Below are 7,792 nucleotides of genomic sequence, written 5' to 3' on the forward strand. Positions count from 1 at the left end.
TATTCCCTTCTTAGGTTACAGACTTGACTCCGCCTTATGCACTCAACTGCAAGGGTCCGCGCACTCAGCCGCGGACTCTACTAGGCCTCTGTGCACTCAGCTGCAGAGCCTTCTCCTACTCTATGACCCAAAACACACTTCGCACTTCGATTTAATCTCTAAGACCTTTTCTGCCCATCCTCTATTAGCTCGCTTTACAACTTGGAGTCTCGCTCTATTTATATAATCCAATGGTCTGCGAACCATGGGTATGCCGACATTACATTCAAAACTTAGGGCGGACAACCCTATGACTCTAACATACATTTCACACCCACATTTTGGGGCGCTTTACAATCATATCAAGTCAAAACTTGGGGTTTGAGCCCCAAAACATGCCTTGGGTGGATTCCATGCCCAACATCTACCATGGGTATTCCCTGGATCAGGGACCATCATCCTCCAGTCATTGATTTCCCCCTCTGGTTCACTTTCCTGTTTTATCTCCGCTTCCCAGTGTTCAATTAGCATCTAAATTCCTTCGTCTATTTCATCTCGATATGTCATTGATGCCTCTGCTATGAGGCACTCGATGGGCTTACGACCCCTACGAGCTTCCGACGTGCTCGCCACCTTGTTTTCCCGGTGGGTCGGGTCTCTTCTACCTCGACCATCCCCTCTCGTTGCTGGAGCCATACTCTGTGCAGTGATGCCCAGGAAACTGTTTCTTGTCCACAGCCAAGGTGTCGTCACCCCTCTCTAGCTCTGAGTCGCCTCCTATCTGCACAACTACTCTCACTTGCCTGGCATGTCGAATGCCTTACCCTTCTCCAACACCCTCTGCCACCTTGTCAACCCACTATCCATGCATTCATATCCAAGGACACCGCACCCAGGCCTGGAATTTGACATTCCACATAACGTTTTTTCAATTTTTAAACGTATTTGACGGCACATTTTTTTCAAACGTATAAAATGACAATTAAAAAAAATATCAAACCATAAATTTGACGTTCAAGTATCTAGGTTGCCCATCATAAATTTTAGTGGGGAATGAGGGAGTACAAGCTTAGTCAACCTCACCTCAGCGGCTCAACCGTAGATTATTCCATACCCGATCCAGACCATTGAATACTCGTAAAAGAAAGGACGGCTTTGGTGTAAATGTTAAATGATTTCTTTTGTAAAATTAAATAAAGGTCGGTAATTCAATTTTAAGGGCTGAAGGCACAGATTTCTTATTTTCTAGGGCAATACATATTTTTTTAACAGAGGAAGAACCGCCAAAGCAGAGGACAATTTTGCCCCAATTTTTTGATTTGCGGACTCAATCTCCTCCTTTGATCTTCGAAAATAGTAGAGGTGAGTTTTTATGTTGTTTTTGTTGTTCTTATCGTTAGTTTTACTTTTGAATCTTTGTGAAGTTTGGGTATGAACTTAATCTGAAACCCTTTGAAATGTGTGGATTAAGATTTAATTTAAAGGTTAGCAAAGTGCCAATTTAAATTAATTTTATAATTTGGCGGATTCTGGATTTAAATTTAATTTAAGGTTTCATAGGCTGGATTTTGTTTCATGTCTGCCTGCCGTGACATTTAATTAGGAACACATTTAAATTTAGATTTTCATTGTTTTTTTGAGTCTTTTTGCCAATTTATTATAATACTAAAACCCCAAGGGATTATAAACCTAAGGGAATAATATTAACCGAAGGGATAATAAACCCAAGGGATTAATCCTAAAAACCCAAGGAATTATAAACCCAAGGAATAATATTAAAGCCTAGGGATTGATAGGATTGATATTATAAACCTGGTATATAAGCCCTAAGATAAATAATATAAACCCTAAAATAAACATGGTTGACAATGGTTGATTTACATTTTGAGACAGTCATTGTTACAATGCAATGTTAGACCATGGATGACCATGGTCAACCATATTTATTCGATGGTTTTTCATATTTATCTTAGGGTTTATATACCATGGGTTTATAATATTAATTCTTTGGGTTTATTTTATTCATTTGGGCTTATAATCCCTTGGGTTTAATACTAAAAACCCCAAGAAATTATAAACCCTAGGAAAGAATATTAAACCCTAGGAACTAATATTAATTACAAACCATGTGAATGATATTATACCCTAAGAATATGAACCCTTAGATTAATAAACCCAAGGGAATTTAATATACCCAAGGGGTTAATATTAAAACCTCAAGGGATTATAAACCCAAGGGAATAATATTAACCCAAAGGATTAATACTAAAAACCCTAGAGTTTATATTCCCTTGGGTTTTTAGTATTAATCCATTGGGTTTATTATTCACTTGGGTATAATGATGATGATGATGATGATGATGGTTAACGTCCACTGAGACCAAATTGGTCTATCGGACCTACAATTTTCTTAATTTTTACTTGTCTGGCTCCTCGTCTTTCTTGGCGAGATTGGTGTTGTAGCTTTCTTTCTTTTCTCTACGGTCTTCCAACTTCCTTTGTCTTGCATCTCCTTCATCTCTTCTGGTTCTTGGGACATTGGTGTCTTAGCTTCGCGATCTATAGTCGGAGAAGTTTGGTTTAGGAGATCTGCTTTGGTGTTAAATGAAGATTTATTTTCTGCGGTATTCAAATCCTCATAACTGTTGATTTGTTGGGGCGGGCTTTCTCCTTGCTTGCTTTGAGAGTTGTTTCCTTCTTCCTTGATTTCTTGTGACTCAGAGTTTTCTCTAGAATATTCTTCTTTGATGACAGTGTAGTGTTCTTTTTGTGCTCCTTCCCACCATGTAGATCTGTGGTGGTTTTTTCTAGCAAAATTTTTCTCAGAGGCTTTTGGGCAATTTTTGGCTAGATGCCCCGTCTCAAAGCACGATCGACATCTGAAGAGGACGCTTTCATAATCAAGCTTCTGGTTCCACACATAGTATTTACTTGTTAGGTTTATTTCGGCTGGGAATCCGGCACTGAAATCCATTTCCACACAGATGCGTGCATAGGTGGTTCTTGCATATTCCTCTGTTTCTGGGCACCTGCAGTAAAATTTCCCAATTGCATTTCCGATGGCTTTTAGCGAGGAGAGATTCCAGAGATGCAAGGGTAGGCTTGGCAATCTCACCCAAACTGGTGTTGAGGTTATCACTGCTGTAGAGGGATCGAATGATGGGTTCCATGGCTTCATGAATAGGCCTGATTTTTCCCAAAACCAAGGGCCGGAATCTAGAATACATTGTCTGCTTTCAGGATTTTCAAAATCTACTATAAAGAAACCTCTAGCACAGGGGTAGATATTAATTTCATCAGAAATGATAGGCTTCCATACCTCCGAGATCCAATTGTGGAGTGCTATCAGCCGCGGCCAAAAACCATTGAACCAGCAAATTAGGGCACTTTCGGAGAACTTCAAAGCTTCATCGAGTGAGTCCTGGACCACTTGGATAGTGGGAGCTGGGGCTTCACTCACGATATGGGCAGGAGATTTCCCTCCAGAGGCGGATGAGCCACCAGTTATTTTTGCGAAGCTCGGAGCCATATTTTATTCATAGGGTTTATAAACCTAAGGGACTAATATTATAAATCCAAGGGACTGCTATTATAAACCCGATGGAATAATAAACCCAAGGGATTAATACTAAAACCCAAGAGAATATAAACCCTAGGGTTTTTAGTATTAATCCCTTAGGTTTATTATCCCTTGGATTAATATTATTCCCTTGGGTTTATAATTCCATGGAGTTTTAGTAATAAACCCTTGGGTTTATAATATCAATTCCTTGAGTTTATTAATCTAGGAGTTCATATTCTCATTGTATAATATTATTCATAGGTTGAGCATGGTCCAACGTCGCATTGCGAAAATCAACCATTCTCGACCATGTTTATTTTAGAGTTTATAATATTTATCTTAGGATTTATATACCTTGGACTTATAATATTAATCCCTAGGGTTTCATATTATACACTTGGGTTTATAATTCCTTAGGTTTTTAGTATTAATCCCTTGGGTTTATAATCCCTTGGGGTTTTAGTATTAAACCTTAGGAATATGAACCCTTACATTTATAAACCCAAGGAATTGATATCATAAACCCAAGGGTTAATACTAAAACCCCAAGGGACTATTATTATAAATCTAAGGTATATAAATCCTTGGATGACCATGATTTATATTGAACCTAAAGAATTAATATTATAAACTTATGAATAATATTAACTCCTAGGAATATAAATCATTATATTAATATACCTAAGGAATTGATATTATAAACCCAAGGGAATAATAAACCCAAGGGATTAATACTAAAAACCCAAGGGAATATAAACCCTAAGGTTTTTAGGATTAATCCATTAGGTTTATTATCCATTGGGTTTATAATCCCTTGGGGTTTTAGTATTAACCCCTTGGGTTTATAATATCAATCCCTAGGTTTTATTAATCTAAGGGTTCATATTTATATTACATAATTTAAAATTTAATAATAATAAATAAAATTTAATAATAAATAATTATTATTATAAAGAAATAATTATTATATAGAAATAATTATTATTAATTATAATGGTAATGATAATATTTTTATTGCAATAATTTTTTTTTTGTATTATTATTTTTACTGTTACATATTTATAAATGGTAGATACAAATGAAGCCCTCAACCATATCAACCACATTAATATTTTTAATGTGGTTGTGCTAGTAATTGAGTTTATATTGTTTGATTGAGATTTCTATAATTTACTTTAGTTCTTAGCAATTCTTAACACTTTAGATAATGTGGTTTGATGAGTGAATTGGATATAGATCGATAGATGTTTTATAAATTAAATCGATAACATTTGAATGAACAAGGAGTTAAACTTTCACGAATTATTTCTTAAGACATTCAAGTTATATATATATATATATATATATATATATATATATATATATATATATATATATATATATATATATAATTTGTATTTGATGACAATGCGAGAAAAATGATAAACAATTAAATCAAATTGTCAAATTGATAACAAGTGTTGCAGGGAAGCGTAGTCCCTGCCACTTAAGTGAATGGTATGCATCTAGAAAAATTGCAAATTGATATATGAAATAGAAAAGTGTTGATGATGCTAGACCCGCCAACATTTGAGGGGGTCTCAAAAAATAAAAACAAAAAAACAAAAAAAAATTTACATGGCTAGTCAATAGCAGGAACAAAGCCAAAACCAACCAGAGAGGAAAAATGGGGCTAAGAGAAAATGCTTAGTCACCCTTTTCTACTTTTTTTCTTATCTACTTTTCGCCATCCTCCTTGATTAGGAGTGGATGTTACAATGGTTAGCTGATCGTCACATGGAATTTCAACTAATGAGCTAACAAATCCGACCAGTTGAATGGTTTTCCATCATTAACCAACTGGTCCAACACAACCACCCAGTTCTCCGGAAATGCTTCATGTTATCTTGACCGTATAATCGGCATGAAAATATGATCAAGAACTAATAGGCCTTTCTGAGTGACTTCATCTTGTAAACTTGATTGGGTGTTGATCTGAACTTCGATGCTTCTTTCACCCAGCACTTAATGATATCTCTGGTGTTTACAAAGTTGTGGGTGGCATAGAAAAGTGTGTCCATGTGGTTCATCGACTGAGGTAAGTGATACATCTGATGATAGTTCTTTGTCCTAAAGGTAGCAAGTTGTATCCCACTGGAACTGCTCAATGTCATAGTCTTGGGATCTGTGTGCGAGACAATCCAGTGGATAATGTCTGCACATGGGAAGGAAAGGTACCTGCATGCAACTTTATGTAAGTCTGACTAGTGGATATTGACGTACACCTGCCAATCCTCTAGATCTTCCTTGAAGTCCTCCGGAAAGATATCCTTGATTTTCTACCATGTTAACTTCATTCCCTTCTCAATGAACAACTAAGTGTCTACATAAATTGACAAATTCACTGACACTTGGTCAACTACTTCTCCAGTGCTACTTTCAACACTATTCTTTGATGCAGCTCTCTTGGAAGCCATGTTATCTGTAATGGTTGGAGAGTTTCTCAACAACTGTTGTACTTAGAGACAAAGAGGACAATCATGGCATGTAGATATTAGCTTGAAACCAAAATCACTTCAAGAACAGACCAAACAACAAATTGGGAAACTTTTGGGAAGAATTGCATAATTCTGACTCTCAAAGGTGATTGACTGCTAGTTGGTTCTACTCATTGCGCAATTCCAACTGCAAATGGGGAGGTCATGCTGACTCGAACTGCGCAATGCACAATTTAATCTAGCTTAGGTTGGTTGGGACTGCACATTGCGTAATCCCAGTGGCCAAGGCTCAAGACTGACTCCTAGAACTTCGCAATGCGCAATTGGAGCCAAGGCAAAGCCTTGAGATCCAGAAATGCGCAGTGCGTGCTAGGGAGAAGCAAGATCAAGGCCAAGGAAGCCCAGATTTGTCCAATGGAAACACGAAAACGAGCAGATCTGAAGATGGAAGTGAAAGTGGGTGTAGATATGAGTGAATGATGATGCATGCAAACAAAACGAGTGCAGGAATTAATCAAACTGAAGAAAAATGAAGCATGTAAAGAGAATTGCCGCAACGACGACCGTTAGTGCAAAAATTGGGTTATGGATGTGGCACTTGGGAAAGGCAATGAAAAACTTAAAACAACACTTATAGAAGCTAAAACAAATCAAAATTCCATCGGGCATTCAATAAAATGGGTAAAACAACACTCTCACAAGCCAAGCAAATAAAAGCGACAGAAAAATGAGCAAAAGTCTAAAAAAACAAGACTTATCCGGAAAAGCTGCGACAATCGTGCCGAAGGTTCCTAGATCTCCTCGGGAATGCCAGAGCTCCAAGATCGAATGTGAAAATGAACTCTGGAAACGTCCATTAAATAGATTTGGTTGATTTAGGGTTTATGACACAAAGACCAAAGTCTAGGAAAAAGCGACACTTGGCGGAAGTTTCCAAAAATAACTCAAGTGCCACTCTGACTGCTAAAAATAAATGCCTATTTTCTAAGGATGATTTTTCTCTTTTCGCTTTTTTCTTTTTTAAGAAAAGTTGTCATGCATGCCCAGAGAGATCACGCAGTTTCAGGGAGAACTAGGCAACTTACTGGCTCATGCATCGGGCAATCGCTTGGGGAAATCTTCTGCGCAATTCTTGAGCTGAGTGACCCTGATTGCCTCTCATGCTCTGCGTAGTTTCCCAGCTGAAGGCAAGCTGTCAGCTGACTCTGCGTAGTTTTGGAGCTGAAGGCCCACTGGTGGCTTGGACTACACAATTCCCAAGAGCAAGGTTGTTTGCCCTCAAGGATTGTGCAGTTCACTAAGGCAAGCCTGGAACCGGGTTGAAACCAAGTCAAGGTATCGGCTTGTGGGTTAGACAGTAAATCAAGTGAGAAAAAAGAAGCCGAAATGCAAAGATAAAACTCAATCAAAGCACAAGTACCTGAATTAGTGTAAGATGAGTTGCTGTGAATTTTAAGATGGAGGCTCCAAAACAAAGTATAGGCAAAATTTTGGAGGGTGGTTCTAGCTGCTACAACAAAAAGTTAATTGCCTACTAAGGATATGGACTTGTATAAATTTTTGGTGGGTAGTAACCACTACCAGGTTGACACATTTACATTTTTACTCCTACATGTTAAAGCATTGAAGAAAACATAAATAATGGTAGGTAATAACTCTTTGTAGGTATATTTATTTCCATTCATTTTTTATGAAAATACTTGCTTAAATTATGGTGGGCCGTAAATGATGGAAATAGGTTATTTAAGTGAGTATGAGCTATTTTCAAAGATTT

The sequence above is a fragment of the Pinus tabuliformis genome, chromosome 1_1 (assembly GCF_031772625.1).
Source record: "Pinus tabuliformis cultivar Carrire ecotype Pingquan chromosome 1_1, CPIR1, whole genome shotgun sequence".
In the NCBI taxonomy this organism is placed as follows: Eukaryota; Viridiplantae; Streptophyta; class Pinopsida; order Pinales; family Pinaceae; genus Pinus; species Pinus tabuliformis.